General features: G+C 46.4%; 1 long non-coding RNA gene across 2 annotated transcripts; it reads right to left on the minus strand.

The window, feature by feature from the left end:
• Positions 1–12,027: 12,027 nt before the first annotated feature.
• On the minus strand, positions 12,028–17,239 carry LOC117062714. 2 transcript variants are annotated; one of them, XR_004428507.1, is made up of 4 exons: positions 16,384–17,239; positions 15,339–15,417; positions 13,536–14,301; positions 12,028–12,647 (listed from the first exon to the last, which is right to left on the minus strand). It is a non-coding gene; the product is annotated as an uncharacterized LOC117062714 (long non-coding RNA). The 2 variants fall into 2 exon arrangements; XR_004428506.1 differs by having other exon boundaries at positions 15,339–17,239.
• Between the last annotated feature and the right edge of the window lie 523 nt (positions 17,240–17,762).

Genomic DNA, 17,762 nt, shown 5'->3' on the forward strand with positions numbered 1-17,762 from the left:
TAGCACGCCACCTGGCACTCTCCTAGCCCAAGGTCACTTCCTTTACCTCACTGCATTAGTCAGGAGCTTGAAGAGCAGAAGTCCAGGAGGGTTTTTTTGATTGGTTGGTTGGTTGGGTTTGTTTGGTTTTTGTTTTTGTTTTTGTTTTGAGACGGAGTCTCACTCTGTTGCCCAGGCTGGAGTGAAGTAGCCTGATCTCAGGTCACTGCAGCCTCCACCTCCCAGGTTCAAGCAATTCTCCTGCCTCAGGCTCCCGAGTAGCTGGGATTACAGGAGCGCACCACCACACCCGGATAATTTTTGAATTTTTAGTAGAGATGGGGTTTCACCATGTTGGCCAGGCTGGTCTCCAACTCCTGACCTCAGGCAATCCATCCACCTCAGCCTCGCAAAATGTTGGGATTACAGGCGTGAGTCATGGCGCCCAGCCTGGAGTCTTATAAAATATGCCCCTCCCGACAGCCCCTAGGAGCCAAGGAGCTACCCAAAATTGATTATGGGATTCCACTGGAGCCCCAAAGCAATTTTAAGACATGACCCAACAGACCTCAAGTTGGCATCAGCTGTTGTTCAGCACACCTACTGTGCGCCAGCCCCTGAGCCACATGCTGGGCCCTGAGATTACTGTTTCCTGGCTCAGTCCGAGGCCAGCTCCGGAAAGCAGGCCTTTCCATGAGTGAGCTGCAAACCTGTCAACAGGAGCTGGGCATGCCTCCCGTGGAAACAGAGCGCCCCTTCTCGGGCTGCAGGCACACTTCCAGGAGAGCTGGGCACACAGCCGCAGCTGGAGGCCAGCCGGGCCGCGGACACTTGCCCAATTGTGTGAAGGACCAATGGGAGAAACAGTATCCACTCTGAGATGCACAAAGCTGCTGTCAGCCTCCCTCTCCAGGTGCTGCCGAAGGGAGCCTTCCAGAGGCCTTTCAGGGACAGCCAGGAATTGTCCCTAATGCAGCCACTGCAGGGCCATCAAGACCTTCCCACGGGGCTCCTTTCAGCTTTCACTGAAATTAATTAGCAAATGGAATCCGAGTAACGTGATAATAGGTGATGCTTGAAAGGAACTTCTGTAGTCACCTATCTGAGTTTCGCTTTCTTGTGGGAACCCTTCTCTCGCCCATTGTCGTCCCAGATGTCATCAGGAATAGGCACAATGTGTCCTCTTCACAGATGAGAGCAGAGAATCAGACTACCAGAGTCAGAAGGGGACTGAAAATTTACCTAACCAGTGGTTCTCGAACTTTAGGCGGTACCAGAACACCCTCCCCATCCTCCCAGTTTAGTAAAACACAGATCACTGTGCTCCCTGCCCTGCATTTCTGAGCTGATGGGTCTGGAGTGGCGCCTGAGAATTTGCACTTCTAAGGAGTTCCGAGGTGATGGGACAGAGACCACCTGGGAAAACCACCAACCAGGCCAATCTTTCAGTGTAATGGGGAGAAACAGAAGCCCAGAGAGGGGAAGGGACTTCCGGGCATGACGCAGGGCATGAGAACGGGTCTCCCTCCCGACACTCAGGGCAGGTCTCAGCCCATCCATCCGAGACCTTCCAGCTTGTTTCTGCTGTGACCCTCCGGCATGATGCTGATGTCTCTGCACTCCACCACTGGGAATAATCGCAGAAGCCAAGTGAATGAGCAGGGAGATAGAAAGCATCAGCTGGAAACTGTTTTGATGCGTTTCCAAAAAATTAGTTCCCCAAGGTCCACATGGAGGAAATAGAGCATACAATGGGCTGAGTCGGAGGTCTGGTGGCTCAGTGTGGCTGCCATGGGCAGGTCAACAAGGCCTGGGACAAGACGCCCTTTGAGACCTATGCATTATCGTGTAGAAAACAGGGAACAGCTGAAGAAGAGGAAGATGGTGAAGAAGATCACTTTGAGTGCACTGGGGAGAAAATAACAGGGACAGAGATTGGAAGCCTAGTGCCTAGGAAGAGGCAGGTCAGTGACCCAGCATGAAACACCCTGAGCCAGAGCCCTGGGGACAGGACAGGCTGGGGGGATGGGCAGAAACATGAGCTTCTATCATGTGATGGTGCCAGACATATAGTAGATGCTCCAAAAACCCCAAATCAGGGTTGCCAATACCCCACACTGTGCACATCACACAAAAAATTAGCAGGCGTGGCAGCGTGCGCCCATAGTCTCAGCTACTCAGGAGGTTGAGGCAGGAGAATGGCGTGAACCTGGGAGGCGGAGCTTGCAGTGAGCCAAGATCGCGCCACTGCACTCCAGCCTGGGCGACAGAATGAGACTCTGTCTCAAAAAAGAAAAAAAATACAGAGGAAGGAGACCTAATATTGATTGGATATGTACTCTGTGTCAGGAAGTTTGTATATACAGCCACGCATTGCTTAGCAACAAGGATACGGTCTGAGAAATGCATTGTTAGGTGATTCCATCATTGTGCAAACATCATAGAGTGTACTTAACACACACCTAGATGGTAGAGCTTACTACACACCAAGGCTATATGGTATAGCCCATTGTTCCTAGGCTACAAATATGTACATGTTACTGTGCTGAATACGGTTGGCCATTGTAACACAATGGTAAGTATTTGGGTATCCAAACATAGAAAAGGTACAGTAAAAATACTGCATTTATGGGACCACTGTCATCTATGCAGTCCATCACTGGCCAAAACGTCACTATGTGGTGCATGACCACATTATCACTTTTAATCTGCAGGACGATCCAGTGAAAAAGTATCAGCCCGATTTTATAGATAAGGCAGCTGAGACTCAGAGAGGTTAAACAACATGCCCAAAGCCGTTATCCTGGTATTCACCATTGTCAGAAAAAGATTGCACAAGACTTTGAAATGGGAAAAAGCAGGCTAGTGGGTGTTCGTTCTAGAGCATCCTTCCAAGTTATCTGCACTTTCTGAACATCTTTGTGCTATTTTACAACTTTATAAGTTGCAGAAAACTGATAATGCAAGTAATGCAAATAATTCCTGTCCATGGAAATCCAAATCAATTTTGGGCCTTGAAGATACAATTGATTATTGCCCTGGGGACACAATTTGTTTTGCATCTATGTGCAAATTCATTTCCAGTTACTGATTGCCTATAATTTGTGTGTTCATTGAACTTGTTTTTACATCTTACTAGTTCCTCATTAATTAATAAGTTAAATAAAATCTTTGGCTTGCATTCATTATATGTTTTCATGAGAGTCATGATTTTACCTTTAACTTTAACACCAGTTAGGATTCAAATCCAAGTTTGTTGGTTCTTTCCAGTTAATTATACATAAACACATGCACACACATATCACTGTTCATAACAAGTTCTTTCACCATTAAGCTTCCTGTCAAAGGCAAACTAACCTTGGTTGAAATTGAAAAGCTATACAAAATTAAATAGATCTTTTAAAAATTGTATTTTTCCATATTATTTAATACGGACTGAATTAGTAAGATTTGACTTGAGTAATATGGCAGGTCAGCCATCAGTGACAGCCCTGGATTCCTACTAGAACATGCATCTGTTGTTTTTGTTCCAAATATTTTCTGTGCTTCCCTGCCTCCAACTTCACCAGATCCAAAGGGGACGAGTTGTGTGTTTTCATCTGTTTCTCCTAAACTACACTGTGGCCAAAAGCAAACTGGCACATGGTCAGGGCAAAATAATGCAGGTTGCATTGAACTGAGCTGGACTGAACTAAACCTGCACTCAGCCTCTGGCATCTGTCCAGGAATGCTTGCCTTCCTACAATGCCAGGTTTTAGTGAATGGTCTTCCAGGGACACTACACTGAAAAATCTCAAGAGTTTTCCCCATAAGGTGACCGGAAGTTGTCCAAAGCAGGAAGAATGGCTGCTGCAGTCAGCAGGCCCTGGGTGAACAGACCCAGTCCCCACCACATCACTGCCCCTGTCATACACACACACACACACACACACACACACGATGAGATCATGGGGAATATGGGACAGGTTCTGGAGTTGGACAGCTCTCAGCTCAAGTCCTAGCTACATCACTCAATACTTTTTTGAGTTTCAGCTTTATCATCTCTAATGGTTAATTTCACATGCCAGCTTAACTAGATTATGGTGCCAGGTATTTGATCAAACACATTCTAGATGTTGCTGTGAAGATGTTTTTAGACGTCACCAACATTTAAATTGGTAGATTTTGAGCACAGCAAATGACCTTCTGTAATGTGAGTGGGCCTCATCCAATCAGTTGAAGACCTTAGGGAAAAAAGACTGAGGTCCCCTGAGGAAGAAGAAATTCTGCTCCTGACTGCCTCTGGACTTGAGCTACAATGTCAGCTGTTCCCCAGGCCTCCAGGCTGCCAACCTGCCCTGCAGATTTCAGGCCTGCAGCCCCCACAACTGCATGCACCAATTTCTTAAGATCTCTCTTTCCCCAAATGAAAGAGTATTAAATGAGAGCCCAGGTGTGCTGGATTGTGCATAACTGGGCTTTCTGAGATGTTGTGGAGTAATAAGAAATGTATTTTCCTAGACCCAGAAAGAATCCATCTTGCCTGACTAGTACTCTGTGGATAAATGAAGGATCAAAGGAAGCTACAATGAGACATGAAGTGTCTTTACCTGTCTTCTACTCTGTGTAGCCACCTCACTTCCAATAGGTATCTGCATCTTTGGCTAAATAAATAGGAAACTTAAACCGTAGAATGTTTTTTGTGTGGGACAATGGGGTATAAATCCATAATTCACCCGAAATGTTGCACAACTAAAAAAAATAAAGATTATTTACTAAAATTTCACACATCTTGAGGATTACTTTACCACCTCATAAAGGTCAGTTATTAAGTAGATTGTCAGAATGGCATTTGGATGTTTAACATCACCCGTACACCCCAGGCCACTCTATTTGATCAAATGCAAACAGAAACCAATAGGGTGGCTGCTGTCATCAGATTCTGAGGTGCATGCGCTGAACTTGATTTAACTGTGCAAGTGTGTCTGTGAATTAGCTGTCTCCTGAGGGCAGGACAGCAGCTGCAAAACCACTCCCCCAACTTCTACTATTTCATGGGATTCTCCAAAGGCTCTGAAATAAACAAGAACAGGATATTTTGTAAATTAGCTCCAAGGCTACATTATACCCTGTTCTGAAATGTACCCCTATTCTATTACACACAGTATGTAAGTTCAGCAGTGTAGTCTATTACGGCCCTGGAGAGATCGTACAGAGCGCCCAAATACACACTGAAGAATGAGCGCAAATATGGACACTCGATTCTTTCTCGTTTTTAGATTTCCACATGGGAATTAAAGTCCAAATAAATTGAGGTAAAAATAATTCTCTTTTCAAATTTCCCTTTCTGCTCAGTGTTAGAGAGAGGGGTTCCTGGTGGAAGTAGATTTCAGATGGATTTCTCCTGAAGACACTGCTTCCCAAACCACTTTTCAATGGACAGGATTATTTTGGCATCTGCAAAGGACTGGAAATCCAATCCCAAGTCTTCCTGGGCCCCACTTTTCCAAGAAGCCAATAACAACCACAAGATTCTCTCACTACCATCCCCTCACCCATAAAATTTAGAAAACTCAAGCAAATTTCAAGCCCTTAGAAGAGTACTACAAGTACAATCATGATGGCAGGACCAATTCGTAATATGGTTCAGACGCCAGCCTAACACCATAACGGACATTTAAGGAATTTTTGAAAGAAGGAAAATAAGTGGCAAATGTATGGAAAAGTTAGATATGCATGATTCCTGCTTCGCTAGCATACCAGCAAGTTCTGCCAATTGTTTGGTATATTTTATCTATAAATACAAATTCAACAGACAGATTTCATCTTTGAGGAGGCTCATGGTGATAGTTGCAGACTGCCTGCCCTCCAGACGCTGGCTTCAGTCCTCCAGCAAACTTGAGAAATGTGAAATCTCTGCATCTCATTAGGGCTCCCTTCTGCCTCTTACAATCTCTTCATTTCTGGCTCCCCAGGTGGTCCTGGCACCCCCATGCTGAAGCAAATATCAAGATCTGTCCCTACTCTCCTATCAGAGAAGCATGCCACATTTATTTTTAGCGTTTTGCTTCCTGATGATTCCACTGTGGGTTTTCCCGTGCATTACTCAAGAAGATGGAATATCCCTTGTAAAACCACCTCTTCCCTTCAGCCCGCAAAGGCCTTTATCCTTTTATAGATAAAATCCACCCTCATGCTGCTGTGGTTGAAGCCACAGTCTGTCTTTCAAATCCACAATGACAATCAGAGCTTTTAATGATGTAAACACTCCAAATTGACCCCACTTGGAGGGTGTAGATGGAGACTCAGATTCAATCGGTTTGGGTCGGGACTTGGGCATCAGTAATTGTTTAAATTGGCCCCCACCCCCAGTTAATGTTAATATACAACCCAGGTTAAGAATCCCTTCTGATGAGATGCAGAAGGTGCTCTGTTCTTAATCTCTCTCACCAGAAGCAGCTGCAGCCGTCATTCTGATGGGACACAACCTGCTGCATCCTCTGCAGAACAAGTGAGGCTGGAGATCCTGAAAATCAAGGCTCAGCTCCCCACCCTGAGAATCTCATTTTCATGCAAAATTCACAAGGGGTATTCTCAAAGATTTCCAGCCAAAATGTGCCATAAATATCAACTATTCCTCCTCCATTCCTCAATTGCAATGCATATAAACATAAGAGAAGTAACAGCCATTGATGAATGTATCCACTGCAGCATGATTAAGTTAATTAATACATCCTTCACCTCATATACTTACCCTTTTTTTGTGATGAGACCATTTAAAATCTACTCTCGGCTGGGCATGGTGGCTCAGTCCTGTAATCCCAGCACTCTAGGAGGCCAAGGCGGGCGGATCACCTGAAGTCGGGAGTTCGAGACCAGCCTGGTCAACATAGTGAAACCTGTCGCTACAAAAAAAAACTACAAAAATTAGCTACACGTGGTGGCACACACCTGTAATCCTAGCTACTTAGTAGGCTGAGGCAGGAGAATTGCTTGAACCTGGTAGGCGGAGGTTGCAGTGAACTGAGATGATGCCACTACACTTCAGCCTGAATGACAGAGCAAGACTCCATCTCAAAAAAAACAAAAACAAACAAAAATAAATAAATAAAATCTACTCTCTTAGCAGTTTTAAAGAATATAGTACCTTATCACAGTCCTCAAAGCATATAAATATCAAAGCATCATGTTGTACATCATAAATATATTCATTTTTCCTTTGTTAATTAAAAATACAATAAAAAATTTTTAAAGAACAAACAGGCACATAGGAAGCAAATGTCAGTTTCACTCATCTGGACAAGTTGTCAACACCCCCTATTCACTCTGGAAAAATACAAGAAGAGCTGGTATGGAGATCACACCTGGGTCTGAGGCCAAATGAGGCGCTGCACCTACCTCTCTATAGGTGGGAAGACAGCCAGGTGCCCACTGAGCCAGGCGTGGGAAGGGGAGAGATCAGAAGCCCACTGGGTGCACATGGGCATTTAGAGCTGTGCTTTGGGGACCACAGAGAGGCCGAGGGATGCCCTCCAGCCTCCCAGCACAGGGGAGACCTCGGCGTGTGTCAGGGGTCACCTCACCACGCAGACTGGCCCTCCCTGTTCCTGTGGCCTCACGTATCCTTGAAAGGGCAGCCAAGGCTGGCTGACAGGGCAGGGAATGGGTGACGAGCAGCCTGGAGGGGCTGGCACCATTCTGAAACTCTGCAGACTGGACCTTCACCAGCGGCTTCTCCAGCAGGAGCTGCCTTTCTCCTGTCACCTTGTTTGGAACAATGAGGATGTTCAGATTGAACATGTTGCCTCACTGGCCACTCGCTGGCTGTTCCTCAGGGGTCAACCACTCAACCTGCCTCAGGTGGACCCCTGGACTTCCATGCAGGCCTCGGCCGGCTCTGTCTTTCTGGGCTGCTGGACTCTGTAATGGACCCTCCATGTACTCAAGTGTCTGTGCTAGAGACTTGGAAGTGATCCCAGCTTCCTCCCCAGCTCTCCTCAGCTCCCCTCCTTCATGCCCGTGTCACTGCCTGTTTGGACCTTCAGTTTCTCCATTCTGAGCCACCGGGAGGGTCTTCAGGAAAGGTTCCTTGCTCCTGCCCAGCCCCTCCCATCTGTCACCACCACCACCTGGGTGATCCCTCTAAAGCATCACCCAACTCTGCCATTCCCCATTCCTTCTCCGTTTAGTGGCCACCAAATGCATGGGAAATGAGGCCAGGCCACCTGGTTCATGATGTGGCCCTGCCCATCCCTCAACAGCATCCCTGCTGCACTTGAGAGCCAGTCCTCCAGCCACACTGCTGCCCCTCCATTGCCCTGTTTTCTCTGTTCCCTGGGGGAAATGTCTTCCAGACTTTGAGGAAGCAGCAAGAGACAAACCATGACCAAATTCCTCTCTGACTATTGGGCGAAGTAAGATGGAGACTAAACTGCTTGGCTCTGTCCCTTGGAGTTCATTGAGGATGTTGAGTGGGTACCTTGGAGTGGGGGCCAAAGGTCAGCTTGAAGTGGGTGTGAGAGGGAAGGAAAGGGAGGAAGGGGGAAAAGCAAGGACAGTCAGCTTCTGGTGTCCACGGTGGATTGGTTTCCGGCCCCTGTGGATCTCAAAATTCATGGATATCAAGCCCCCAATATAAAATGGCATAGTATTTTTTTCAACCTATGCACATCTGTGTACTTTAATCCCTAGATTGCATATAATGCCTAATACAGTGTAAATGCCATGTTAATAGTTGCTATACTATATGGGTTAGGAAATCATGATAAGAAAAAAAGTCTGTATGTGTTCAGTAAAGATACAGTTTTTCTCCCAAATAGTTGTGATCCATGCTTCGTTGAATCCACAGATATCAAACCCATGGATTGGAAGGGTGGACTACCTAGTCATCTCTTCCAAGGATTTGGCCATAAAGGGAAGCAGAGAAATGGGTGGTCACAGAGAGGAATATGAGTTGAGGCTGGTTTTACGTTGATAGGACACATCACAGCAGATTTCTATGATGATGGGAATGATTCTGTAGAGAGTGGGAAATTGAGATATGGGCACTGGAGTGGCTAATGGCAGGTGCATTGTCCTGGAGTTGGGGAGAAGAGGCAGGACAAGGTGCTAGAATAAAACTGGGCATTGGGGGCACTTGTACAGTGAGCGGTGGGGCTCCTCGGCTGCTTCCTTGGTCCAACTGTGGCATGTGACAGGCAGTTCACCACAAGCTCCACCTCCTGCCACGAGGCCAGGCAGCCTCTCTGCAGAGACCAAACAACCCCAGAGAGGAAAGCTGCAGGTGCTGATGTTACAGGGACATGCAGACTACCTGCAGCAGAGCCCATGGCTGACAGGATCTGCACACCCCACAAAAACACAACCACACCCCCCATGTTCACAACACAGACACCCCACACACACCCATATACACCCCACAGACACAGACCCACACTCATATAACCACACCCACCCACAGACAGACGCAGACACCTGCCACCCTGCCCAGGCACCTCCCAACCCCATAACTTTTTAGTACATCTCCCTTACATATAAACAGATATAAAGTATTACCAGACACTTGAGGGAAGTCGCCAATAGAAACCAAAGCAAACAAACAAAATTTGGGGAGTTACTATTATGATTGAGATAATTCAGGAAACAGAAGAAAATTTCACAGGCACTGTAACTAATGTCTTCAGAATGGTAGACTGTTGCCACGCATGGGAGATGAATACCACAAAAAAAAAAAAATTAAGAACAATCCATTTGGGATATGGGACACAGGGCCTCCAATGAAGGAGAAAAGCAGAGAAGATTCCAGAATGATGGCTTGTTGGGGGTCAGAGCAGCCGTTAGACGGGAACGTGCAGGGAGAGCACTTCAGTGGGAGGGTTTCCAGGAGGAAAAAAGGAGACATATATTTAACAATGTGGAAAATATTACAGAGATTTTTTCCCATAACATTTTTTGGAGGCTGAGGAAGGAGTTAGTAATAATTTGAAAAAATAATGCACCATGAAAAATGGAGCATTTTAACTCCAGGAAAGGGCAAAAGTTATAGAAATTTTTTAAAAACATGATATTTTTTATCCTACAAGGCTTAGGGATGGGAAAAAGCACATATGAAAGACAAAAACTTCATCTGGCATCATGAAGTCAATAAGGAATGCTTAAATTTCATTAATCAAAATATTGTAGTATGTTGATTTTGCTTAGAAATATATAAGTAAATTCCAGAATAAACAGGGGAAAGGGTTGAAAATGAGAATCAGGAGGGGTGTGGGGGAGGGGGACAAGTAGGACCAGCCATGTGGATTTTGTGTGTCTTCTGGTAAAAATCTTCAACTTTTAAAACTATGTGAATATGTTATTTTGGTTTCAAAAACCCAGTAGACTGAAAACTATAAAAAGCCAGCAAAATAAAGGGAGAAAGAAAGAAAGGAAGGACAAAAATTGAGGCAAGGGGGAAAGAGGTGGAAAAGGGGAAAGAGAAATTGACCAGCAGGGGCAACAGACACAGTTCTTGCCTGCTCTCTTCTCCACTCTATGTTTTCTCACTAGTCAGATTCTCCAAGGACGATCCCTTTTATTCCATCTGGTGGCCAATTGGAAGAGTAGCTGCAGTGGGCATTGATGGCAACAGTCGCCATTATGTCTGTCTGAGTGGTGTTTTGTACTTCAGTATTATACTCAACAATAAAGCACTGGGAGAAAGAAAAAGTCATTGCAGTGCCTACTATGCAGATGATGCAATGCCAAGCATTAGGAGATCTAGAAGCTTATGCCTAGTTGGAGACAGACATTGAAGAAATTATGCACAGAAGTGGGGCAGGTGCAGTGACAGAATGTCGTGTCCTGTGAGGGTGCCACACAGAGAAGGTCTGGTCTACCTGGGGGTAAAAATGATGGGTGTTATCAGGGTAGGGAAGGCCTCCTCTCGGGAGGGACGCCTGGACAGTCCTTGGACCTTGGATTTTCTCTACTCCTTTCAGTCTCTCCCTGGGCTCATCCTGCCCTGTGGCTTTCATCACCACCTGTGTACTAATCATGCCCAAATGTCTACTGACAGCCCTGAGTTCTCCTGTGAAAATCAGAGTGGCATATCCATTGTCCACTTGATGTCTCTTCTTGGATGTCTAATCGTTCTTACAAAGCTACACATCCAAAGAAAACTTGATTTTCTCCCCAAATTCAGCTCCTCTTAGTTTTCCCCTTACAGTGGTCTGCAAGGCCCTTCACAATCGGGCTCCTGCTACCTCCACCACCTAAGCTCTAGCCATGCCGGCCCCTCATCTCCTCACCCCCTGCCCCCAGCTCTGTCACTGCAGTAGAGGGGTGGACCCCTCGCTTCGTTCTCTGGGAAATGATGCCTTTCCATCACTCCACTTTCCTCTCTCCCCTGCTCCTTTTCTATTTGCAGACCTTATTACCACTTGACATGTTATTGGTTTCTATGTCCCTCATGTAGAATACAAGAACCTTGAGGATAGGGATTTCATTGTTTTGTTCACTGCTTTTACTAATCTTAAGTACTCAGGACTGTCTTAGCATGCCAAAAGTATCTGAAAAGCTGACATTCTAGAGTCTTCACCATGCTGGAAGTTTACTTCTCACTCACACAAAGTCCCTTTTAGTACTTGGCAGGCTGCCTTCCACAGAGTGACTCAGGGACCCAGGTTCCTTCCTCAGAGACCTTTGCTTCCAGCTGATGGACAGAGACAGAGTATGTGACAAAGGTATGCCTGCTTTTTAAATACCTTGGCCCAGATATGATTCAGGTCACTGCTGCTCATGTTCCCACTGGCAAGATGGAGTGACATGACCCCACCTAACATGGGGGTGGGGGCTGGAAAATACAGCCCCTGCCAGGCAGCTGCTTTTCAGCCACTACTCTACAATATGCAAGGAAAGCAGAACTCTTCAGAGGGCAAGCAGCCATCTCTCCCACATCTCCTGAGGTTCAGGGTCTCCAAACTCCCTGTCCCTGCCCCCCACATATACAGGAAGCCCCACCCCAATGAGCATTTCCACCAGGATATAATGCATCATGAACTCAGCAACTGAACACGTCACTCCTTTGTATTATTATTCTATTGTTACATTAGTGACAAAGAACAGAAGGCAGAAGAGAAACATAATTTACTTCGTCCTGTGTCCCATTGTCTCACAAGCTCCCACTCTTGTGTGTCCAATCAGTCTCAGCTTCCTGGTGTCCTGGCCAATCTTGCCATTCAGCCAAGAGATGGTGTCTTTGGCAGGAACCTCAGTTTACATAAATGTTTCATTCCACACCACAGCATAATTGGGTCCTTGCAGATATCTCTGAATTGAAAGAGCAAGCTCTGCCTGGTGAGAGGAGCAGGGTCTGGTTTGCATTTGTTCCTGGTCAAAACAGGAAGTGCCTACCCCATTTTTCACAATGTTAGCTTTTTTTACAAAGCGAATGCTCTGTGGGTGCACACAATGATTCAACACTGAGGAATACATGGAGGCTGCTCCAAGTCACTCTCACGGCTCTGTGGCCCCTCACCACCATCAGCTCAGCCAGGATGGATATTGTTGCCTCTCTCTGAGTATTGTCTTGCGGTCTGGCTCGTGCAGAAAGCACACAACGTGGCTGTCACTCTGATGCCTCCCCACTTCACCTCCATTGTCCAGTGGCCGCCCACAGGACTGTCACTCTTGGTGGATGCAGGGCTCAACTGCTGGAAACAGTGAGACAGAGCCTGATGACTCTCATCATTCTGGATTTGGAGACCTGAATCCTAGTTCTGTCTTTTACTAGTTAGAGGACCTTAGGCAAAAGTCTCTGAATTTCAATTTTCCCCTCAGCAAAATGAAGTTAATGACTATAAACAGTGATTTGGAAATAGCAATGATAATAAAGCAGTTGTGTTTTACCTGGCAGTTTCCAAAGCACAGAGAGCTTTGTATGGGTCTGCTTGAAACAGACCACAGGGAAGGTGAGGCTGATGCTGGGCCTTGAGAAGTACATGGGACTTCCACTGGGGAGAGGAAGGTGGCCATGGAGTCTCACCCCAGTAATCGCAGCACTTTGGGAGGCTGAGACAGGTGGATCATGAGATCAGGAGTTCAAGACCAGCCTGGCCAATATGGTGAAACCCCATCTCTACTAAAAATACAAAAATTAGCTGGGCACGCTGGCGTGCGTGTGTACTCCCAGCTATTTGGGAGGCTGAGACAGGAGAATCACTTGAACCTCGGAGGCGGAGGTTGCAGTGAGCCAAGATCATGCCATTGCACTACAGCCTGGGTGGCAGAGCAAGACTCCATCTCAAAGAAAAAAAAAAAATGTGCAAGCTGTCAGCCAGATGAGATGTTCGAAGGTGCATTACTGTAAAGGCTGTCTACTGTTGTGCCAGTTGAGAGAAGTCCCTAGCTTTAATGAATATAAGAACAAGCATATCAACCACCTATGAGTGCCCCAAAAAACCATGTGTTATCCACAAGCATAGTGAGATACTACCAGGCACTCACAGGACATCCTCAATTTTAATGTTTGCCCTTTTAAAGCTCACACTTTCACACGTTGTACATGGACACCCTAGACTACCCCCGGGTCTGAAATTCACCTTTACACATCAGCCAGTGGTTTCACACTGTGGTGGAACGATGCTGACTGCCAGGTGCTGCTGCTGCTGCTGTGGAAAGAAAAAACCAGGCCTCCTCTGAGCCAAAGTCAAATCAAGGTCAAAGTCTTCCTCCTCCCATGGACGTCAAGGGCATCTCCAGAATCCCCAGCGGGTGGCGCTTTCTGATCAGCCTGGTGTCTCAGGGGTGGAAAGGTGGGTGCATAAGTCCACCCCTGCCCCATCCCACTCATCTGGTGGTGTCATGCTAAGATCCCTTGCCCTATCTTTTCTCCAGGCACTTCATGAATCAGTTCAGACTTTAGGCTTTTGAGACTGCTTAGCTACCTCGCACCCTGACCCCGTTCCTGCAACAGGAGGTGCCTGTGGGAATGAGAGGTACCCAGACCAGTGTCCCTGGTCCCCAAGGAAAGCTCCCTCCCATCACAGGGCCCCCAAAAATCTATGCAAAGGTTATCACCTGCCCATCCACGAGCTTGCTCCCAAAGCAAGCAAAACCATTATGAGAAGTTGTAAAATTGCTTTGGCTCTCTAAAAATAGGATTACCCACCCATTCCTTTAGACACCCAGCCCCTCCACGTGATGTTAGAGGGCGGCAGGCCGCATGCAGGTCTGGAAGTGGCTTCCTGCAGGTCTCTTCACCTGCTCCTCTCTCCTCCCAATGGAAGAAGCAGCTCTACTCACCCATGAAACCTCTGAGCTTTGCCCAAGGATGGATCGGAATGCAGGACCGCATCATTTACATCCCTAAGTGTGCCAAGGATTTGAGTAAGCGAAATGATCATGTAACCTCCAAACCAAGGCTTTACAGCACTTCAAAAAGAGAAAATCAGGACCATGAAGTCTGGCTGAACTTTAAAGTCCCCAAATTCAAGTCAGCGCCACATTTGTCCTGTGAGACAATGGATCAAGGAGATCCTATCGTTGTTGTAAAAATTTGCAACAGTTCATTGGCAGTCAAAGTGGATGTCAATATGGAATAAGAACTTTCTCATTACTGCATTTTGTAGAAGTCAGTGTTATAATGACGATTTTAATGGTGGTCCATTATGCTCAAGTCAGAAGAATCAAGTTGACAGATAAAACAAAAAGCACAGATCCATCTATTATAAGCCCAAATCCAACATCATTTCACTAGCTTCAATACATCAGCACTTTCCACCACATACCATTAATATTAATTTGAACTCTGTTAGCACTATAATTTTTGTTTTGGTTTTTGTTTTTGATACACAGTCTCATTTTGTTGCCCAGGCTGGAGTGCAATGGCGCAGTCTTGGCTCACTGCAACCTCTGCCTCCAGGGTTCAAGCAATTCTCCTGCCTCAGCCTCCCAAGTAGCTGGGATTACAGGCATATGGCACCGCGCCCGGCTAATTTTTGTATTTTTGGTAGAGACAAGGGTTCACCATGTTGGCCAGGCTGGTCTCGAACTCCCGATCTCAAGTGATCTACCCACCTCAGCCTCCCAAAGTGCTGGGATTACATGCGTGAACCACTGTGTCCAGCTAATTAGCACTATAGTTTTATATGTACTTAAACACATTTTGGTTTTATAATGCTATAAGAGCTACTGTTAAATGTTTGTACATATTTAAATAAAGTTATATTAAAAATTTAGTTCAACACCAACATTTTAAATATGCCTACATTATTTAAATTTGAGGAAAAATATTGTATAATATTTGTCCACTTAACATATATTCACTAATCCTAAGAAATTCATCTATTCATCTTAGGATTCACTATCCTAAGAAATTCATCTATAAGAAATTCATCTTATACCATAAGCGGATTTGTGTGTAAGGTCCGAAGGAAAAACTTCACTGTGCAAGAAGTCATCGTTATGGTCATCCTCTGTGTACTGCATGAAGGAAGAACACAAACGTTGGTCCAGAATGAAGTCTCTTTCAATAAAATAGAGGTTAAGCGCCTCACTCAACCAACAAGCACTGTTTATTTTTTAGGATCTCCCTGAAATATGAATCAATAAGACACAGAACAAAAGCAAACTTGATGGGTGGGAGGAGCGGGAAATATGGAGTTCCCAAATGAATGTGTTACTTGAAAATATAAACCATTTCTTCTTAGCTTGGCTCTGTCAACCATCTCGGAAAAGGATGTTTTTACAATCAGAGCAGAAATATGACTGGCGGCTCCTACATTTACATTTCTTTGTTGCAAAATGAATGTAACTTGTTCAGATTCCAACAGGGAGAAAGCAGCAGAAGTGGTGGTTACTTTCCAAAGTGAAACTTAAAACCACAATCTCCGGTGCACAAAAGGCAGAATGAGTCACAGGAAGAGGCCACTTGCTTGCAAAACTCATTAAAAGCAATGCAGGGCTGAATGGACTTCCTGCACCAATGAAAAGATCACTGGCATCAGGACAGGCACCTCCAGGCTCCAACAATTTTGGGGAGGAAGGGAGCCATTAGCAATCTGGGCACAGCCCAGGCCTGCTCCTTCACATGCACACCCCCTCCAAACCCCACCACACACACACACACACACACACACACACACACACACCACACGCTCCAAGCTGCAAGGCCTGGAATCCCCTCCCGGCCTGAGCCGGCCCACATCCCTGGGAAGGTGTCTCAGGCTAGAAGCAGTGTAGCAAAGGATCACAACGACACCTTGTGACTCAAGCGAGCTCCTGTACTGAGCTTCCAAGCTCCTTCTCAGGCGTGGCCAGGAGAAGACAATCTTTCCAGGCAGGGGCTTCCCTCCTGCGGCAGATCTGCCTGAGCTCTGGGCAGTGAGCGTTGCTCTGGCCAGGCTAAATTAAAGTCAGATGTGAGCTGAGCAATATGGAAGAGGCTACCTGGGAGCAGGATGCAGGGCCTCCACTGCATCGTCTAAACCCTGCTTCTCCAACGTGTACGTGAGACAGAATCCCCGGAAGGACTTCTTAAAACAGATAACCAGGCCCCACGCCCACCCACGGTGAGATTCAGCAGGTCTAGGGTAAGGGCCGAAGCATTTGCATTTCTAACAAGTTCCCTCGTGCTGGAACTGCAGACTACACTTAGAGAACCGCAGATCTAAACGGTTTTTAGACCTGAACAAACACAACCAGACAGCACCCTTTCCAGCCAATAAGTGTTGTTGACCTTGGGCTGTGCCAACTGCAGTCACGTTGATACCAAAACAGTCCCCTTGAGGAACTCCCCCCTCTGCCCACAAGTCGGATCCACAGCCTGGCTGGTCTCCAAGGCCAGCACTACCCGGGAAGGGGCCTTTGTCAAAGCGGAGACTTTACAAAAAAAAAAAAAAAAAAAAAAAAAAAAAAAAGGCTGTGCTGCCAAACCAAAAGCGATTGTGCCCCCCGGTGGCCATTTGGGCCCACTGACTTCCAGGGTCAGGTTCTGTCTGCTCATGTTCTGGTTTCCCTCAGGTTCCAAGCTCCCTGCCTGGCTTGCAATGGGAGTGACACTGGTCACCACCTTTGATGCAGCAGGAGTTTGAAAAAAGGGTTGGAAGCAGAAAGGCAGAAAACCTACTGGCATTTTCACCACTTTTAGTTTAAGGCAGAGATGGGGCACAGCACTGGTCTGAAGACAAAATATAAAATACGAAGGGGAGTGGTCAAAAATGAGCCAGGTGTGGTGGCATGTGCCTGTGGTCCTAGCTACTTGAAGCCAGAGCCGGGGGATTGCCTGAGGCCAGGAATTCGATGTTACAGTGAGCTATGATCGCGCCACTGCACTCCAGTCTGGGCGACAGAGCAAGAGCCTGTCTCCCAAAAATAATAATAATAAAATAGTCTTAAAGTAATAAAGAGCAGAGGCAGACAAATGTGAGTGGAGACGGGACAAATCTCTCCTGAAGCAGTGGATTAGGCCGCACCAAGTTTCTATTGTAGGAGCCAGTTTTTTTGTTTTGTTTTGTTTTTGAGATGGAGTTTCACTCGTTGCCCAGGCTGGAATGCAGTGGTGCGATCTCAGCTCACTGCAACCTCCGCCTCCCAAGTTCAAATGATTCTCCTGCCTCAGCCTCCTGAGTAGCTGGGATCACAGGCGCGTGCCACCACGCCCAGCTAATATTTGGGTTTTTTTTTAGTAGAGACGGGGTTTCACCATGTTGGCCAGGCTGGTCTCGAACTCCTGGGCCTCAGATAACCCGCCTGCCTCAGCCTCCCAAAGTGCTGGGATTACAGGCATGAGCCACTGTGCCTAGCCTTATAGGAGCCAGTTTTTTAAT

Source organism: Trachypithecus francoisi, unplaced genomic scaffold (genome assembly GCF_009764315.1).
Source record: "Trachypithecus francoisi isolate TF-2019V2 unplaced genomic scaffold, Tfra_2.0 Lachesis_group17, whole genome shotgun sequence".
Classification (NCBI taxonomy): domain Eukaryota; kingdom Metazoa; phylum Chordata; class Mammalia; order Primates; family Cercopithecidae; genus Trachypithecus; species Trachypithecus francoisi.